Source organism: Geotrypetes seraphini, chromosome 9 (assembly GCF_902459505.1).
Source record: "Geotrypetes seraphini chromosome 9, aGeoSer1.1, whole genome shotgun sequence".
NCBI classification, from domain to species: domain Eukaryota; kingdom Metazoa; phylum Chordata; class Amphibia; order Gymnophiona; family Dermophiidae; genus Geotrypetes; species Geotrypetes seraphini.
Window position 1 is genome coordinate 46260797 of NC_047092.1, and position 21145 is coordinate 46281941.

General features: G+C 41.9%; 1 protein-coding gene across 2 annotated transcripts in view; it reads right to left on the reverse strand.

Annotated features, from left to right (window-relative positions):
- Window positions 1-21145, reverse strand: part of PLXNB2 (plexin B2) — a 621264-nt gene that overhangs the window by 250849 nt on the left and 349270 nt on the right. Inside the window, exon 3 of one of the 2 annotated variants that reach the window (XM_033959732.1) lies at window positions 9648-9739. The exons of the other annotated variant lie outside the window; for it this stretch is intronic. The gene's annotated coding sequence lies outside the window, so the exon portion shown is untranslated. The remainder of the gene's footprint in view (window positions 1-9647; window positions 9740-21145) is intronic. 2 annotated transcript variants of the gene reach the window in all.

Genomic DNA, 21145 nt, shown 5'->3' on the forward strand with positions numbered 1-21145 from the left:
TCCAAACCAACCAACCACAGGAAAACAAGAAAAAGGGTGAAAAATCCAAAAATGAACCCAAACTTTGGATCTATGCATTTGAACACAAAATATTTCAACTGCAGCAATAGCTTTCCTGGGCAGATTTTGAAAAAACACCAGTATCTCAAGGCAAATCTTTAAAAACTTGCACTATGTACCTTTTCTTTCTGTTTTAAACCACAGCCTGGTTTATAATAGCAATAAAGGCCTTTTAAAACAGTCCTTTTATCAGTTCAAAGACCCCAGTGCCCTAAGTATCACCATTAGCTCATAGCAGACTAATACAAGGCTGCAACGTCGCCATCATTCTGCACAGAGAACTTACTTTAAAAGATATTTTACAGAAAAGAAGAATGAGACGTTAAATGATAAATCAACTTCAGAATACTATACAAATCTGTTTAGGAAGCTGACAGTATTTTGTCTAGCACAGGTTTTAAAGGGTTTTTTTCTTCCAGTCACAGCCGTGTTCATTTGTTACAAGGGCATTAACTCCAATAATGTCTGTATTTGCAGCTCATCCAACATCAACAACTGTTTCAGCTGTACTCTTGAGCTGCAGCATTTATTTTTGTTCATTTTGCCAATTCTTCCTGCTTATGGGCTTGATTGGGGAGGGGTGGCGGCCATTCTGCTATCAGTTTGTGTACCTTTGGATTCCGTCCTAGGTCCTCTTCTTTTCTCCATCTACACTTCTTCCCGTGGTGCCCTAATCTCCTCCCACAGCACTCAGTACCACCTCCATGCTGATGACTCACCAATCTACCTCCCTACGCCTGAAATTTCTACAGAAATACAGGCCTCAGTATCTGCCTGCCTGTCTGATATTGCCACTTGAATGCCTCGCCATCATCTAAAATTAAACATGGCCAAGGCTGAACTCCTCATCATTCCTCCGAAACCCAACTGACTGGATAACACTCATCTACCCTGTCTTGTAATCCCTTTTCTTCTATTCACATATACAACAGACCATCAAAACTCATCGTTTCTTTCTCTACAACATTGTTAAAATCCAGGCTCTCCACAAATAGATGTTAAAAATATATTCGCTATCCTAGAGGAATCCATCTCTGATTCAATATTGAGAACAACATTATTGGTATCCTTCGTATTTCAACAAGACTTGGACTTATTTATGAAATTATACTTTTAAGTTTTTAAAAATTTTGTTTTATGGAAAGAGAATATGAGCATACTTAGATGTAACAAAGGTAACCCAGGAAAGAAGGAAACAGTTTCTTTCTTTAAGACAAGAAGTAATATCACTGGGAGCATCTTTCCTATTAGCTTACTCTTGTAAATGTATTGTGAAGTATGCCCAAATTAAGTACGTATTTTTTCTTCCTGACCAGTTAAAATCCTTTCTGGAGCTGAAAAAGAAGTTGACACAGTGAATTATAAAAAAGCAAACTTGTGTTATAGCATTTCCTTTAATAATTTGCCGTCATATGCACACGCATGATGTCATTGCATCAAAGTCCGCACATGCGACTTTGAAGCTCGGGGAGGTTCGTGTGAGGGCGGGGCTGGGGAAGAACAGGGTGGAGCCAAAGGTCTTCTTTTTTTCAAACAGGACATCTGGCAGCCCTAACTAACGTACTCTACAGTGGTCTGACTACAAAGGGTTTACACCAGCTCCCAACTGATTCAAAATGCTGCAGCAAGGCTAATAGGAGGTCTTAAGCAACGTGACTACATCACACCATTTTTGTAAAACTTTCACTGGCTGCCAGTACAATACAGGGCTAAATTTAAAACTACATCTGATCTTCAAGGCCATTAAAGCAGGGGTAGGCAATTCTGGTCCTCGAGAGCCGGAGCCAGGTCAGGTTTTCAGGATATCCGCAATAAATATGCATGAGATAGATTTGCATCTCAAGGAGGCAGTGCATGCAAATCCTTCTCATACATATTCATTGTGGATATCCTGAAAACCTGACCTGGCTCTAGCTCTCGAGGACCGGAATTGCCTACACCTGCTTTAAAGGAAATGGCCGGAAGAGTACTTGAACAGGATCTCCTTCTACACATGTCAAAGATTGGTAAGATCCTCTCAAGGAATGTCCCTAACCACACTCCCTCCAAAGGATATCACTTGATGTGATACCCTCCAATAAGCCTTCTCCAGAGTAGCCCCCACACCCTGGCCTATATTTCCCGAAAGGCTTTGTTTAACACAAGAATATCTATACTTCAAGAAACGGGTGAAAACTTGGTTCTTCAATCAGGCCTTTAATGGAAGTAGTAACTAACTTGCTTGTCATACACACAGAAAATAGAACAGGACATGTTGATCCATTCCTACCCTAGCTTAATTCAAGTACCTTTCTGACTTCAAGTGAAGCTTCCTTTAAATTAGTCTCCTTATTCTAACTCCTGTTACTCTATCTTATTCATCCATCTTTGCTTACACTCTATGCTAGTAAAATGTTATATCACATAGTGTGTTTACATTGTCAAAGCAGCTCCTAATTGGGGTAGGCTGACTTTAGTTCCCAGAAAAGGCAGTCGGAAAATACTCAGAATGATCCCGCACCTGATTTTCAGCACCCGCCGGTGCTCTACCTGCCCTCTCCTGCCTCCGATCCGCTGCTAAACCGCATTTGTGGTTTCTCAAAATTCGCAGGAGTTCTGTATTTTTTTTACTGTAATTATTTATTGCTTATGTTTGATCTATTCATGCTATACACTGCCTTGAGTGAATTTCTTCAAGTAAATAAAGCCTAATAAATAAAGGAACACTTACTGGCCTCATTAACATCTATTTAAATATTTTCAATACAATTTGCGACCATCTGTATCCATGCTCGAGCCCTCTGAGGATTTGGCACATGATAAAGTATGCACATACCCAGTGTTAACTGGCAGAAATTTTTAGCATCGGGATCAAAGTCAATATACTTGGTTTTTGGAAGAAACTGTGGTTTGTTGCTCCTAAATGTCTTCATGGTAGCTGGGTTGAGTGGTTAGGGCAGGTATAAAACTATAAAATAAAATAAAAAAACTCTAGCTATTTATGAAGAGTTCTGCTGCCATAACCGAATAGAATCTCACTGCAAATATGTTGGAATCCCCAAAGGAGCAGGAGGAGACCAACAGGTCAACATGACCTAGAAGGGAAATATGCTAAAATTAATCACATCCATTTACATAGCATTACAGCCCAATCTGATACAATCACCGTCTTATGAACGTCTGACTTATGTCAAATTTGTACTTACCGACGGGGGTCGTCATTCTACCTTCAGTGTTCCAGCAAGCCCCAACACGCCTCTCTCCCTCCCTCCCTCCATTCTATGTCCAAAGTCTGTGCCTCCTTCCCGTGAGTGTTTACCTTCTTCTGACCTGCTCCCTCCTCCTTCAGCCACAGATGCTTTTTTTCCACAAAGCCACAGGCAGCGGCTCCTACACACAGCCCGCGGCTGACCCAGAAGCCTTTCCTTTGATGTTAGAAGCTTCCTCTGACGTCAGATGGAAGGCTTCCGGGTCAGTCGTAGGCCATAGGATGGAAGAATGGAGGAAGTGAGGGAAGGAGATGCTGAGGTGGGGGAGGGATTAGAAAGGGAGAACTGGGTGGGAGTGAGAGGGAAGGAGAGATGGTGCACCTGGGGAAATGAAGAAAGAGGAGAATTGGTGGGCATAGTGAGGGAAAGAGAATTACTGGACATAGTCGTGGGAGAGGAGTGAGGCAGAGATTAGAGAATGACACAGGGAGAAATTTTTCCCCATCCCCACAGGAAATCAATTTCCCCGTCCCATCCCTGCAAGTTTCATCACTGTCCCTGCCCTATTCCTGTAAGCTCTGCCTTAACCGCACAAGTCTCGAACACTTATGATTTTAAAGTGTTTGAGGCTTGTGCAGATGAGGACGGAGCTTAGGCATTGGTGGAATGAGGCATTATGACATCACAATCTGAGCTCTAGAATGTTGCTACTTATGATTTTAAAGTGTTTGGGGCTTGTACAGATGAGGACAGAGCATGCAGGAATGGGTCAGAACTTGCTGGGATGGGAGAGAAAATGAGTTCCCACAGGGACGGGGAAAAATTTGTCCCCGTGTCATTCTCTAGTAGAGATGTATGGGGGAAGAGAGAGATGAGAGGGAGAAATGTTAGATATGGTGGTGGAGAAGGAACAGTGGAATGGATGGACAGGGATGCAAGAGGGGTCTCAAGGAGATGGAGAACGTGGGAAGAATACTAGGCTCCGAGTTACATACAAATTCAACTTAAGACCAGTTTTAAAAACAGAACTCATTCTTAACCCAGGGACTGCCTGTATTTTACCAGTAGCCGAATACATTTCATATTGAACATCTTGAGGTTTATCAACACCACACACTTTGGGCTTGATTTACTCAATATATTTCCTATGACTTCACGCCAAGGGTGAAATTGCTCTTCAGTCCATTGCCACCGGCAGTCACATTTAGCGTTACCTTCATAGAAAGCGTGCATTAACTGGCAATTGCTCACAAGAGAATCTACTCCACCACCCCCTCCTACATAAAATCCAAGCTTCCCATCTACAACCCCACTCGCACCCTCCGCTCACAGTCAGAGATACGCCTATGCACCCCCCCCGGAAGATCCCTGCTCACAGAAACCGCCCACAAACGATCCTACAGCCACTTCATTCCACACCTCTGGAACCAACTCCCCCCCCAACTTAGACAACAGAACTCATTATTAACATTCCGTAAATCGGTAAAGACCCTCCTCTTCAACTAAAGATCTCCTCTGTCTTCTCCCCCTCCTTAGGCCCCACCCTCCACTCTCCTATCACCTTCCCGAACTTCCAGTATGACCCTCTCTTCTCTATCCACTAACAAATGGCACCTAAACCCTTATAATTTTCCTTAAACTAAACTACTGTATTTCCCCCTTCTCTCTTTCTGCATACTCTCCCTGTATTTAATTCTCTCCAAAAACTATAAATCCAATCCCTAAACCTGTTGTACTACTTATATGTCTAGTTACTCCCCACTGTGTATGTTCATTTGTAAACCGTTCTGAGCTATTGGGAGGACGGGATAAAAATCTAAATAAATAAATAAATAAAACTTATACCTCTCACAGTCTCAAACTGTACATTACTTCCCTTCCCATGCAACTTTCCCAAGAGAAGGCTGTTCTTTATCTTCATTTGAGAAATGTCACCAGGAAGAGAGCTCCCTTCAGGTTCAGAGGCCAAGCTCTGTTTTGCAGATACATAAAAATAAAAATGAACTTGTATTATACAATTCCTTTGTATAATTAAAAGACGATACAGTGTGGGCTGCAGCAATGTAAGTTTCACAATACTGGCCTAACTATCTCACTCCTCTTCCACAGGGGTTCAGTGACAGGGTAAGTATGTCATCAAAGATTACCAGTACCATAGTTTACTCAGCACCACTCACATTGCTACTGGGGCTACACAGAAGTCAAACTTTTCCTGAGAAAAATCACAGATCTTCAGAAAACAATGCTTTAAAAAGTTGACCAAAATGCCACTTCATTATGGTCAGGCCATCTGCTCTCTATATTTTTAAGATATGAATGCAAGGATCAACATAACATCTTTTAAAGCAGAGGTTCTTAACCCCCTCCATTGTATACAAATCTATCTCATGCATACTAGAGAATGACACAGGGACAAATTTTTCCCCGTCCCTGCAGGAAATCATTTTCCTGTCCCATTCCTGCAAGCTGTCTTCATCTGCACATAAGGGTTTGAGGCTTGTGCAATTAAGGCAGGGCTTACATGTGTGGGGCAGGGACAGAGACAAAACTCACGGGGACGGGAGGGAATTTGTCCCCGTGTCATTCTCTACACTGCACCATTCAAGAAATCAAAATGTATTAAAAGTGAGCCAAGTAAAGGATAATCAAGCCACTGTGACATCACTGATGAGGTTGGTGTAATGAGGCATTATGATGTCACAATACCAGCTCTGGTCTGGTTATCAGAGGCTAAAACTTTTCAGACTATTTATTTATTCAATTTTCTATACTGTTCTGTCACGTAGAGAATGACACAGGGACAAATTTTTCCCCGTGCCTGTGGGAACTCATTTTCCTGTCCCTGCCCCCTTCCTGCAAGCTCTGTCCTCATCTGCACAAGCTTCAAAACACTTTAAAATCATGTGTTTGAGGCTTGTGCTGTTAAGGCAGAGCTTACAGGAATGGGGTAAGGACAGAGTCGGGGAAATTGGGTTTCTGCCGGGATGGAGAAAAATTTGTCCCCTTATCATTCTCTAATGCATATCCGTTGTGAGTAGCGTGAAAACTGGTTGGGTGTCACCTGAGTACTGGGTTAAGAACTAGAGAATGACACGGGGAAAAATTATGTCCCCTCTGCACCGCCCCGTCCCCATCTCTGCCGTCCCCTTCACCGCCCCGTTGTCTCTTTCACCGCCCTGGCCCCATCCCCGTCTTCAGCGTCTTCTCCTCTCCATCCCCCCACCCCCAGCACCCTTCACGCGGTCCAGCAGCTCCCTCCCACCGGCCAGCCGTGCATTTCCCTTCCTCCCTTCTTTTCCCTTACCTTTTCTTGTTAAAACGCGCGTTTTCTATAAGGCTAGGAGCTGTATTACAGCCAGAGCCTTGACGTCGCGTCGGGTTGCCGGCTAGAAAAGTCTCCTCCGATGCAACCGGAAACAGGAAGTTGCGTCAGAGGAGACTTTTTTTCCAGTGTGCAACGCAACTTGACTTCAAGGCTCCGGCTGTAATACAGCTCCTAGCCTTATAGAAAACGCGCGTTTTAACAAGAAAAGGTAAGGGAAAAGAAGGGAGGGAGAGAGATGCATGGTCGGCCGGCCGGCGGGAGAGAGTGGGCTGCCGCTCGTTCACCGCACGTTCCAGATGGTTCACCGCCCCGTGTTACCATTCACCGCCCCGCGGGTAACTGCCACCGTGTCATTCTCTATTAAGAACCCCCGCTTTAGAGACTTACTAGCTCTTCCTATTGGAATCATATTAACCTAGTAAATGACAGCAAATACAGACTGGCATGGCACATATAGTCTGCCCAGAAAGATGGCCAAGGTTGAACCTGTCGCTCCATGCGGGTTACCTCTGTGGGTGGGGTAGGGGGTTGCCAGTGGGCAAGTTGCACAGGGTACAAGAACAGCTCGATATGATCTTGTGTATTGGTTTATTTCCCAAAGAATTCTGGAAAGCTATGTCATAGCTCAAAATCTTGTGGGTAAAAAAGCTTTATCATCATCATTTCTTGTACATTTTTCAGAGCACTCAGACCAGTGATCCATCGTGCCCAGCAGTCCGCTCACGCGGCGGCCCCCAGGTCAAAAAACTGTGCTCTAAATGAGTCCAGCCTCACCTGCATACGTTCCAGTTTAGCAGGAACTTGTCCAACTTTGTCTTGAATCCCTGGAGGGTGTTTTCCCCCTATAACAGCTTTTGGAAGAGTGTTCCAGTTTTCCACCACTCTCTGGGTGAGGAAGAACTTCCTTACGTTTGTACGGAATCGATCCCCTTTTAACTTTAGAGAGTGCCCTCTCGTTCTCTATACCTTGGAGAGGGTGAACAACCTGTCTTTATCTACTAAGTCTATTCCCTTCGTTGTCTCTAATCTCTCACTGTATGGCAACTCCTCCAGCCCCTTAACCATTTTAGTCGCTCTTCTCTGGACCCTCTCGAGTAGTACCATGTCCTTCTTCAGGTTTGCTAGTAGCTGAGCTCTTAACTGTTCAGCAGACATGTTAGGTAAACATGTGATCTATGGCAGGGGTTACATTTTAGAACTTAAAGTGCATGTTCAATAGTACACATTAGAAATCATACCATATACGTCCGGCATGCCTTCATCTATATCCATGCACAGGTTACTCTGTATACACTAAACAATGTTTTTCTTCTCAGTTTATAACTTGATCCTTTCAAACCCCACTTCCTATATCGTCATGTTTCTGCATCCAATGTTTGAGTTTAAAGCATCTTTCCCAACTATGAGGGGATACTGAAAAGTTCTCAGCCCAATCAAAAAGAGAATGATATGGTTCGATCAATTATCTGAAACAATGTCAAAACATAGAATTTCATTTCCGCAAATTGGCACACAACTAATCCCATGCTCTCTCTCGCTTTCCTTTTTTTTTTTTTTTTTTTATCATTAAATTTTTATTGAATAAGGCACATATCAAATACAGGCACATACAAGGATATTAACACTCAGTATGCCCAATATCTAATACCACCCGAAATACAAGCCAACTAAGAAGCAAATTCCCATCCCATACAACACCATTAGATAGTACACTAGAGATGCCTAAACTCTAAACCAGCACAACCCAACTAACTCACTCCAAATAGTACATTGACCAATAGGTGAGACACCACATCCCCCCACCCCCACTCCAATCTCACCCATGCTCTCTCTCTCTTATATGCGAGTCAGTTATGTATTACTTGAGTGGAAATACTCTATTCCATTCTCTATCCATGCAGAGTATATCCCATGCTATCTGAAGATCTTCCCTGGGATTGTTTGTTCCATTGCTTAAAGAGTAGAAATGAGCAGTCCGCCATGTTCCCTGCTTACCTATTCATAGAACCTAGCTCTATGGATGCCAGCGACTGCTGAGAAGCCAGAGTATTGAGCAAGCTCCTTCACTGTGTCCAGGGAGGGGTAATTTGTCTTGTGCTTGGTGCTCCTAATCATTTCGAACTGTTGACACCTATGATCTTATTAACTGTTCCAAAGTTATACCAGATACTTCAATTCTGTAGCAACAGAATTATAGTGAAGAGTTTGGGAAGGGGGAGGGGGGGGGTTGAGGGACCAGTAAATGCACCATTTAAGAAACTGTGCATTGTAAAAACAACTGCTGAAATCTCAATTCTTTTTACTTTTCACCTTCATTCATGCTCCTTAATTGTATTTTTTCATCCGTCACTAATCTGTCTCTTACAATGCTAAAAAAAAAAAAGTACAAAAAAACAGCAAACAGCAGCTGAACAAACAAACATCTTGAGCAAAGATGTATCATTCATATCAAATTGCTGAATAACCGAAACACTGCTTAATACACACCCCTATCTTTACAAAGGAGAGGGAGTCAGAGTCAGAGGCATGATTATTTCATAGTCCTACCACAGGCCTATCTACTAGCTAAGTTTTATTATTATACACCTGGCCATTCATTTGTTATAGAGAAAACTAAAAAGAGGTCTACTTGATTGAAACCCAGTGAACACAATCTATGTACTCACCACTTCAATTCCATGCAGCCCACAACTAATACACACATTAACCCTTTAACTGGCAGATGGTGAAAATGGCTGCTTTACATAACTTGATATTGAACGAGAGAGCAAGCGTGCCATATGCAGATCTCCCATAAGAGCCATAGAAACACATGTTGCTTCTCAGCAGCAATGCCAAATAAAGGGTTAATACTGCTGAAACAGATATTCTTACAGAACTCTAGCAAACATTTAGTTACTTATGCTTTCGGAAGTTACGTTAGTGATTCATTAATCGATGTTCTTAATAAAAAATTTTAAAAAAAAGAAATCAGCAGCTAATCATGTTTGACTTGCCATTCTGTATACACCGCAAATTTACTGCATCATTTCATGAAGCGTCTGAAGAAACCTAGCCACAGCGGAGATACTTACAAGCTTTTTATCCCAACTGTTTTCTGTGCCACTTAGAATTTTCACTCTTCTCCAGGAAAGTAAGTTTCACCTGTCTCTTTGATGAGCTTTACCTACAAAAAGAAAAAAAAAAAACAAAACAAACCACACACAATAAGTTTTGGTTTGGTTTTTTTTTGCAGGTCATGCTGCTTGCCCTTACTGAATTCCCGGAACTGAGAGAGTATCCATGTGCCTCGCTCAAACCCTATGAAAGGGCAAAGTCCGTAAATTCCAGCAGAGTGACACAGCCTAGCGATAAGGCAGAAAACATTTAGCTTAGGTGTTAATCTCTCTTCGGAACGGTCATTCTGGACAAGCATCACTCATTCAGTTTCAGGACAAGAACATGGATCATTTCAAAAGTAACCTTAAAAGTTTTCTTATTAAGGATGCTTATAACTGCTAAATTTTCCCTAGCTCTATTTTCAAATGATTTTTTTTTCCCCATTCCTGTTGCATTTGCCTTTTTTTTTGCTTCTTTTCTCAAAAAGATTGCATTTCTCCCTTTTTTTACCCTTTTGTATCAGTCAGTTAATGTTCTTGTGTTGTTTGTAGTGTCAAATTTTTGTTTTTAACTGTACCCAGTAATTATTGTAACTCGCTTAGTGAAACCAAGATAAGCAACTTTATAAAATTTTATTAAACTTGAAACTTGTGGTTAAGTCTACTTAGTTACCAAAAGTAAGGTTACAATAAGTTCTAAGTAATACCTTGTATTTGCAGTAAATACATAAGAACAGCCTTATTGGGTCAGACAAAGCCCAGTAATCCGTTCTCACGGTGGCCAATCCAGGTCCCTAGTACCTGGCCAAAAATAAAGGTGTAGCAATATTCCATGCTACCAATAAAGGGCAAGCAGTGGCTTCCCCCATGTCTTTCTCAATAACAGACTATGGACTTTTCCTCCAGGAGCTTGTCCAAACCTTTCTTAAAACCAGCTACGCTATCCGTTCTTACCACATCCTCTGGCAACATGTTCCAGAGCTTAATTATTCTCTGAGTGAAAAAAAATTTCCTCCAATTGGTTTTAAGAGTATTTCCCTGTAACTTTATCGAGTGTCCCCTAGTCTTTGTAATTTTTGACTGAGTGAAAAATCGATCCACTTGTGACTAGCATTTTTGCACTAAACTTGTGAATTAACCTATGTAATAAAAGGCATGCTGAAGATGGCGAGGTGAACATTTTTCTATATGGAAAGCCTACATAAAAGGTTGCACAGGCCTTATTTGCTTATTTATAAGGTACATATCCCATTTTATCCATCGATCTAGACAGGCTGCACACAATGTTAACACAAAATTAACTCTGGCTTTTACAAAGCCGCAGTAGAGGTTTCTACCGTGGGCTGGCGAGATAAATGCTCTGACGCTCACAGAATTCCTATGAGTGTCGGAGTATTTACTTTGCCGACCCATAATAGAAACCTCTATTGCGGCTTTGTAAAAAGAGCCCTAAATAAACACAATACGAACAGATGACAATAAACTAACTAAACAAAATACCGCTATATTTAGTATAACCAATTAAATAAAATACGACATTTGTAACAATACATGAACCTGAGCCTGTCATCAGAAGGGGAGAGAGTGTGGCGCAGTGGTTAAAGCTACAGCCTCAGCACCCTGAAGTTGTGGGTTCAAACCCACGCTGCTCCTTGTGACCCTGGGCAAGTCACTTAATCCCCCCATTGCCCCAGGTACATTAGACAGATTGTGAGCCCACCAGGACAGACAGGGAAAAATGCTTAAGTACCTGAATAAATTCATGTAAACCATTCTGAACTCCCTTGGGAGAACAGTATAGAAAACTGAATAAATAAAATGTTATTTATTTTACCTATATGTACTTATTATTTCCATCACTAGCCAGCTTAAATTTGAAGTTTTGATTAATCAAAGTCCCTTCTTTCCTCCCCTGGAAACAAATCATCCTACCCAGATTCCCTGATGATTCTAATTTCACTCTGGCATCTATTTGTCATGCATTAATCTTTCAAAAATACTTTTCATCATATGGATCCGAGTAGAAAGACCTAAAGTACGTTTTAGTAGCCGCATTCCAAGGGCCGTGTGAGAAGGTGAAGTCAGGTCGGGTGCAAATACAGAGGGGCACAAAATGACCTGGCAGTGAAATGGGTGGGGTAGGGGGCTGCCAGTGGGCAAGTTGCACAGGGCACAAGTACTTGATCCTTTCAAACCCCACTTCCTATATCTTCATGTTTCTGCATCTGATGTTTGAACTTAAAGCATCTTTCCCACCTACGAAGGGGTACTGAAAAGTTCTCAGCCCAATCAAAAAGAGAATGACATGGATATGATTCAATCAATTATCTGAAACAATGTCAAAACATAGAATTTCATTTCCGCAAATTGGCACTCAACTAATCTTTCCCCCCCCCCCCCTTTTTACAAAACCGCTGAGAGCATCAGAGCAGCGCAGAGCATTCAGCGTTCTAGCCAGCGCTAAAATCTTGCGTGGTTTTGTAAAAGGGATAAATAAGATAACACTGTTTTCAGCTATAGTGGCAAAATAATGCTCAGAAGTTGGTTGTTTAGGATGAGAATTTTTCAGTACCCCCTTGTAGGGCCTTATTGTAGAATGGAGCTGGGAGGACAACAGAGATGTTTATAGTGACTTGTTGCGGTGTTTCCTCTTTGGTCCTATTACTGGTATAGGCAAAACAATTTTTAAAAATTGCATCCTTAAGTTTGATCCTTTTGTCTTAAGAACAGCAGCAAAGAGAAATAAGCATGCAACACAATCACTTTGCCATCCTCGTGCATTAAATCAGAGCTCCTACTCATTTATCCATGGGAAATAAGAGAAGAATGCGCTTTGATCTCTCCTTGGGGGAAAAAGTTATTTAAACTAAACTAAACTAAACTAAGCCTTAAGTTTATATACCGCATCATCTCCACGGAAGTGGAGCTCGACACGGTTTACAAAGCTTAAAAATATAGGGAGAGGAGAAAGGATTTACAAAAGCATATAAAAAGAGGGGGATGTAAACAGGAGAAGAGATGTTATATGCTAGAGAAAAGCCAGGTTTTCAGTTGTTTTCGGAATAGTTGGAAGGAGCCCAGGTTCCGCAGCGGAGCAGTGAGATTGTTCAAAAGGCCCATGATTTTGGAGAGGAGGGATCTTCCCAGTTTACCTGCGTGGAGGATGCCGTGTAGAGAGGGGAAGGATAGTTTATGTCTGTGGGCTGATCTGGTGGTAGCAGGCGTCAGGGCGAGGAAGGATAGAGGGATTAGGGGGCGGAAGGATGCCGTGAATGATCTGAAAGCCAGGCAGGAGCATTTGAAATGAATTCTGGAAAGTACTGGGAGCCAGTGAAGATTGGTAAGTAGTGGGGAGACGTGGTCAGATTTGCGTTTAGCAAAAATCAGCTTGGCCGCACTATTCTGGATAAGCTGGAGTCTGCGAAGACTTTTTTTTTTGTTAGGCAGAAATAGATGGCATTACAGTAATCGAGTTTGGATAGGATGATAGATTGTACAAGGACGGTGAAATGTTTCCATACTTCTGGCTGCACAAAATTACTTCTGGTTGATAACCACTATTCCCAGACACCACTGCACAACCTAGGTAGGCTCATTTCTCACAAAACAAGTCTTCCCCCACAAAGAGAGAAAGCATGCTATATGCTTCGAAACATATGTTTCATGTTTATTAAAATTTGATGCAAACGCTTATAAAATAGTTTCAAAGCGAATTACAAATATAAAAAGGGGTAATAAGACGACGAGATAGGCTTTCTGACAAGTGGGTTTAAGAAGAGCCACCATTTTGGTGCATTATTCCCTCAAGGATCAAGGAATGGGATGCTAGCTTTTTTTTTTTTTCTTTTTTTTAGATGACGTTGTTTCACACCACCAAATGAACCATTCTCAAATGCAAAAAAAATGTTCAGGAAAAGAAAATAAGGTTTTTAAACATTTGAAAAAATTATAAATGTACGGGAAACCTCTTTTCAAAAATGTTCACAACATTTGACAGATCCGTAAATGCGTGCAGGTATACGGGGCTCACTTCATTTTTACCATCTGGTGTTTATGTAATTGATGGGACTATTTTTGGCTTTTATAAACCATGTGGTGTAACGAGCAGTCCTCATCTGCTAAAAAGGTTCAAATAAAGAAACAGGCAGGAAACACAGCCCTCAGTTTCCCACGGCAACTTAGAGAAAGATTCTGTTGCACATATTAAACACACTTTTTATGATACTTTATATACATTTCTAGCCCATATCTGAGTCATATTTCTTTTATTAAAAATTGGTTAGGGTGAGGGAAAGGGAAGTCCAGTGATCACTGAAGAGAACAGAAAGTGGTAGAATGGTATAGGGATGGAGGAGGAAAAAAGAGCAAGAGAAAGAAGAATTTGAGGTGGTAAGAAGAGGAAGAAAGGGAGCTCAAATTGGAGGACCTGAGGAGAGATGGAAGATCAAGATCCAGAACAGGATGACACAATAGGATGACATTTTTTTCCACTCAGAGAATAGTTAAGCTCTGGAACACATTGCCAGAGGTTGTGGTAAGAGCAGATACCATAGCTGGTTTTAAGAAAGGTTTGGACAGTTCCTGGAGGAAAAGTCCATAGTCTTATTGAGAAACGCACGGGGGAAGACACTGTTGCTACTCTTTGGGATTCTAGAATCTTGCTACTCTTTGGGGTTCCGGAATCTTGCTTACACTGAGATAATGAAATGTTGCTACTCCTTGGGTTTTGGCCAGGTACTAGTGACCTGGATTGGCCACTGTGAGAACGGGCTACTGGGCTTAATGGACCATTTGGTCTGACCCAGTAAGACTATTCTTATGTTCACACACATATACTTCCCCAAATCTGGAACCTAGGACCTCATTTTCACAGATAACTCCCCACCCCAAAGCTGACCCTCCTCAAAATTTCCACCATACCAACTTTCCTTTCCCTATTCCGTCTCTCATTCTTTTCCCCCTAGTATTGAATTTTATGCTCCTCTTTCCCTCCTTCTACTTCTTTCATTTTCATCATATTTTCCCTTGCTGCTCTTCTCCAGATACTAACTGGCTAACAGCCAAGACAAGGCACTGGTGTCTCTACCACCTCCTGCCATTTTGGACCTGCCAGAGGACGTAATAATAGAGGATATTGGAATGGAATTGTGGCCTGGCCTCTTAAATATCTGGAAAAATTGAAATGTATGAACAAGAAAACTCCTCCATGATATAGTCTACAACAGTGGTTCCCAACCCTGTCCTGGAGGAACACCAGGCCAATTGGGTTTTCAGGCTAGCCCTAATGAATATGCATGAAGCAAATTTGCATGCCTATCACTTCCATCATATACAAATCTCTCTCATGCATATTCATTAGGGCTAGCCTGAAAACCCGATTGGCCTGGTGTTCCTCCAGGACAGGGTTGGGAATCACTGGTCTACAAGAATCAATGTATGCTGAGCCTGAACATTCCAGTAGCTGAAGGAGGAATGAGCCTTATAGAAACAAATTTTACATATGTCCATTCTTGGCTACTCCAACCAGCTGCTGTCATCCTGATTTCCCAAGATGCAACAGATAGATTAAGAGGTGACAGGCTCAGGAGTAATCTAAGGAAATACTTTTTTACAGAAAGGGTGGTAGATGCATGCAACAGTCTCCAGGAAGAGGTGGTGGAGACAGAGACTGTGTCTGAATTCAAGAAAGCCTGGGATAGACAAGTGGGATCTCTTAGAATGGAAGAGATGGGTCACAGTAGGCTCAGGAAGACTGCGACATGTAACACAGAAACATCCACCTTCACTAATATTACCTCTACAGAATTCCTTCGCTCCACTAGTGCACTGCGATACTCAGGAAAACAGAAGGGAGGTGGGACTGGAACCAATGAAGGAAACTCAAGAGAACAAGAGCACCCTAAGTACAAATAAAAAAGCCAAAAACAGAAAACTATTACTGTTGGGGGATTCTATCATCAGAGGCATTAACCTTGGAACACAGGGCGAGGAGACCAAAATAGTGAAATGTCTTCCAGGATCCTCAGCTACCAGGAGTTCCAGGCAAATACTGACTATAATTAAGGAAGAAACTAAGGATTTTAACACTGATGTTGTTATCCATCTGGGAACAAATGACCAGGCCAACAACTCCACACTTGCAGCACAGAAAGCTTTTTGGGAGCTTGGTGAGGGCGTGAAACCTTTTGTAAAGACTTTAGCTTTTTCTGAAATACTGCCTGCATATGGAAAAGGAGAGCAAAGAGTGAAAAACACAGAGGACTTTAATAGATGGCTCAGAGCCTGGTGTCATCAAGAAAGCTTCAGGTACATAGGAGGATGGGGAAATACATGGAAGGACAAGAAGCTATATTGCACTGATGGGCTACATATTACTACAGCAGGAAAAAGAAACCTTGCAGAGAAATTTAGACAATATTTTTCTAGGCATTTAAACTAGAAGGTGGGGGTGGTGTATGTACGAAGGACAATTATAGAGACCACCCCCGACAAAAGAAAAGATGTGATAGTAGTAAAGGCTGCAACATAAGCAATATCAGCAACTCATTTCTTAGTATTGCAACGGAAAGTGAAACGACACAAAAATCCATACGAAAAAGGAGATTATCGCTGAAAAATAGCTGGAAAGCGATGACCACAAATGCTCGCAGTCTAAGCAACAAAGTTCATGATCTGCAAGCCCTGATATTAGAGGCAGATCTAGATATTGTTGCTATCACAGAGACATGGTTCAGTGAATCACATGGATGGGATGCAAACATACCGGGATGTAATCTTTTTAGGAAGGACAGAGATGGTCATAAAGGTGGAGGAGTAGCTCTCTATGTAAAGATCAATATCCAAGCGACCGAAATGCAAGGGACCTGGGGAGAGAAAGAAGCGATATGGATTGCTCTGAAAAGAGAAGATGGAACTTCTATCTACGTGGGTGTAGTCTACAGACCTCAGACTCAATCGCAGCAAATTGATAAGGATCTGATTGTGGATATCCAAAAGTTTGGAAGGAAAGAGGAGGTTCTGCTGTTGGGAGATTTCAACCTGCCGGATGTGGACTGGAATGTTCCGTCTGCGGAATCGGAAAGAAGTAGGGAGATTGTGAATGTCTTTCAAGAGGCTCTGCTCAGACAAATGGTGACGGAACCCACAAGGGAAAAAGCGATATTGGATCTGGTCCTCACAAATGGAGAGAGTATCTCTAATGTTCGAGTGGGTGCTCACCTGGATAGTAGTGATCATCAAACGGTTTGGTTTGATATAACGGCTAAAGTGGAGAGTGGCCGCACGATACTTAAAGTCCTAGATTTCAAACGTACGGACTTTAATGCAATGGGAAAGTACCTGAAGAAAGAGCTGTTAGGATGGGAGGACATAAGAGAAGTGGAAAGACAGTGGTCTAAGCTGAAAGGAGCGATAAAAATGGCTACGGACCTTTATGTGAAGAAAATCAATAAAAACAAAAGAAAAAGGAAGCCGATATGGTTCTCCAACCTAGTGGCTGAGAAAATAAAGGCGAAAGAGTTGGCGTTCATGAAATATAAAAAAAACCAAGAAGAGGAGAGCAGAAAGGACTACAGGGTGAAACTGAAAGAAGCCAAGAGAGAGATACGTTTGGCGAAAGACACAGGCGGAAGAACAAATGGCTAAAAATGTAAAAAAGGGAGATAAAAATTTTTTCAGATATATTAGTGAAAGGAGGAAGATAAAAAATGGAATTGCTAGGCTAAAAGATGCTGGGAACAAATATGTGGAGAGTGATGAGGAGAAAGCAAATGTGCTAAACAAATACTTCTGTTCTGTGTTCACAGAAGAAAATCCTGGAGAAGGACCGAGATTGTCTGGCAAAGTTACACGAGAAAATGGAGTAGATTCTGCGCCGTTCACGGAGGAGGGTGTTTATGAGCAACTTGAAAAACTGAAGGTGGACAAAGCGATGGGACCAGACAGGATCCATCCCAGGATACTAAGGGAGCTCAGAGAAGTTCTGGCGAGTCCTATTAAAGACTTGTTCAACAAATCTCTGGAGACGGGAGTGATTCCTGGGGAATGGAGGAGAGTGGATGTGGTCCCTATTCATAAAAGTGGTCACAGGGATGAAGCAGGAAACTACAGGCCGGTGAGCCTCACTTCAGTTGTTGGAAAAATAATGGAAGTGTTGCTGAAAGAAAGGATAGTGTATTTCCTTGAATCTAATGGGTTACAGGATCCGAGGCAACATGGCTTTACAAAAGGTAAATCGTGCCAAACGAACCTGATTGAATTTTTTGATTGGGTGACCAGAGAGCTGGATCGAGGACATATGCTAGATGTAATTTACTTGGATTTCAGCAAAGCCTTTGATACAGTTCCTCATAGGAGGCTGTTGAACAAACTTGAAGGGCTGAAGTTAGGACCCAAAGTGGTGAACTGGGTCAGAAACTGGCTGTCGGACAGACGCCAGAGGGTGGTGGTTAATGGAAGTCGCTCGAAGGAAGGAAAGGTGGCTAGTGGAGTCCCTCAGGGTTCGGTGCTGGGGCCAATCCTGTTCAATATGTATGTAAGTGACATTGCTGAAGGGTTAGAAGGAAAAGTGTGCCTTTTTGCAGATGATACCAAGATTTGTAACAGAGTAGACACCGAAGAGGGAGTGGAAAATATGAAAAAGGATCTGCAAAAGTTAGAGGAATGGTCTAATGCCTGGCAACTAAAATTCAATGCAAAGAAATGCAGAGTAATGCATTTGGGGATTAATAATAGGAAGGAACCGTATATGCTGGGAGGAGAGAAGCTGATATGCACGGACGGGGAGAGGGACCTTGGGGTGATAGTGTCCGAAGATCTAAAGGCGAAAAAACAGTGTGACAAGGCAGTGGCTGCTGCCAGAAGGATTCTGGGCTGTATAAAGAGAGGCGTAGTCAGTAGAAGGAAGAAGGTGTTGATGCCCCTGTACAGGTCATTGGTGAGGCCCCACTTGGAGTATTGTGTTCAGTTTTGGAGACCGTATCTGGCGAAAGACGTAAGAAGACTTGAGGCGGTCCAGAGAAGGGCGACGAAAATGATAGGAGGCTTGTGCCAGAAGACGTATGAGGAGAGACTGGAAGCCCTGAATATGTATACCCTAGAGGAAAGGAGAGACAGGGGAGATATGATTCAGACGTTCAAATACTTAAAGGGTATTAACGTAGAACAAAATCTTTTCCAGAGAAAGGAAAATGGTAAAACCAGAGGACATAATTTGAGGTTGAGGGGTGGTAGATTCAGGGGCAATGTTAGGAAATTCTACTTTACGGAGAGGGTGGTGGATGCCTGGAATGCGCTCCCGAGAGAGGTGGTGGAGAGTAAAACTGTGACTGAGTTCAAAGAAGCGTGGGATGAACACAGAAGATTTAGAATCAGAAAATAATATTAAAGATTGAACTAGGCCAGTTACTGGGCAGACTTGTACGGTCTGTGTCTGTGTATGGCCGTTTGGAGGAGGATGGGCAGGGGAGGGCTTCAATGGCTGGGAGGGTGTAGATGGGCTGGAGTAAGTCTTAACAGCGATTTCGGCAGTTAGAACCCAAGCACAGTACCGGGTAAAGCTTTGGATTCTCGCCCAGAAATAGCTAAGAAGAAAAAAAAAAAAATTTAAATTGAATCAGGTTGGGCAGACTGGATGGACCATTCGGGTCTTTATCTGCTGTCATCTACTATGTTAGATAAGGGTTACTGTAGATGGGCAGACAGGATGGGACATTTGGCCTTTATCTGCCATCGTGTTTCTATGTTGCAAGAGATTTGAGCCCTGCTTTCAACTAGACATCAGTGGTGCAAACTCCTGTTGATATTATCAGACCCTGAAGTTCTGCAATTTTCAAGTGTGCTCAGAGGAAGCCAACAAGACATTCAGGTGCACAGCACTTGGAAGAAAGTCTCAAACTGATGGAGAAAAGTTATTAGTTTTGCAAGGTTTTGAAAAGCTTTGAAAATGCCTCCAGGACTTGCAATCAGTATATACCTTTTTACTTCTTGTCTTCCAAAATTCACTTTTTTTTTTTTTTTTGGGGGGGGGAGAGTTGGAGATGGGAAGATCATGAGTGTAACTATGGGCTCCTTTTACTAAGCTGCGCTAGTGGTTTTAGCGCACGCTTAGCGCGCGCTGCATTGCTACGTACGCTAGATGCTAACGCCAGCATCGAGCTGGCGTTAGTTCTCGGCGCATAGTGCGGGATTAGAACGCACGACAATGCAGCGCACGCTAAAAACGCTAGTGCACCTTAGAAAAAGCAACCCAATGTGTCTACAGAAAAGAGCATGTTCACGTTTGCAGGGATGTCCCTATGGAATAATTTATCCGGCCAAATAAGGTTATGTGTTGAACATTTGACTTAAGAAATTGCTTAAGACAAAGTTATTTGTTGACGCTTATTTCTGACATGGTTAAATAGCTATTATTCTGACACTGCTTTATTTTTATTGGCTATTGCCAAAGAGTTTTACTGATAATATCGCCATGGGTGACATCTGATGTTAAAGTTATATGTATGATGATTCTGATTTTTTTTGGTTCAGTGTATTGGTATTTTATATTTGTGTGTGTGTCAATTCTGTAAACCACTGAGTTTTTTTTTGGCAGTATAAATTTTTTAAAAAATAAATAAATAAAAAGAGGCACTTCACTGAAAAGTGGACAGACCAGTGCATTGCAGATCTCCCACTCTCCTCCATTCACCATTTTCTCTCTTTCTACCAAGATGCAGCCATCTCTCACTCTTCTTCCAACTCCTTGGCTTACTCTCCCCTCTTCTATTCCTCCAGCCCTGCTGCAGCCCAATCAATATCCTATTGTCTACCAACCCCAATTCCCCAGCCTTGATTGAAGGAAGCATATAGTATTGCCTCACCGGCTAAGAAAATCCATTCACCTAAGGTCAATTATGCACAGATTTACAAAAGTTGGGATATTCAATTGTAAATTCTTCTTCTCAATATACTGAGAAAACACTTTAAGCTAGATGACTTTTGAACCAATTGGGCTAAAAGGACACCATGAAACTGGACCACTACATTATGGTCATTCCATGTCAAGTAGTCTAGTGGTCCCTAATTGACCATCTTAGAGATCCATGAAATTTTATGTATGAGTAGCCTAAGGTTTTAAACTAAGCTGTGCAAAATATTAGACTCAGATATGCATTTGTTCCTGAACTAGAGTAGCTGATGCGAGAGGTACTCTGTCATGCTCAGACTGAAAAAAATGGCTATTTTCAGTATCTACAGTACATAAACCAAAACTGGTAGAAATCTCAAATTTGGCTTATCTATACAGTTTTTGACAATGAACTCAGATATACTGATGGAACTACCTAAATTAGATTACCTTTTTCATTATTGCCCAGCAAAATAGGCCAAAACATTCATTGCACAAAACAAGACTCGTACTTTGGTCATTAATAACTTTGAAAATATTTTATCAAATGCCTCATAACTTTACAAATATATTAACAAAGTTGGTTTCT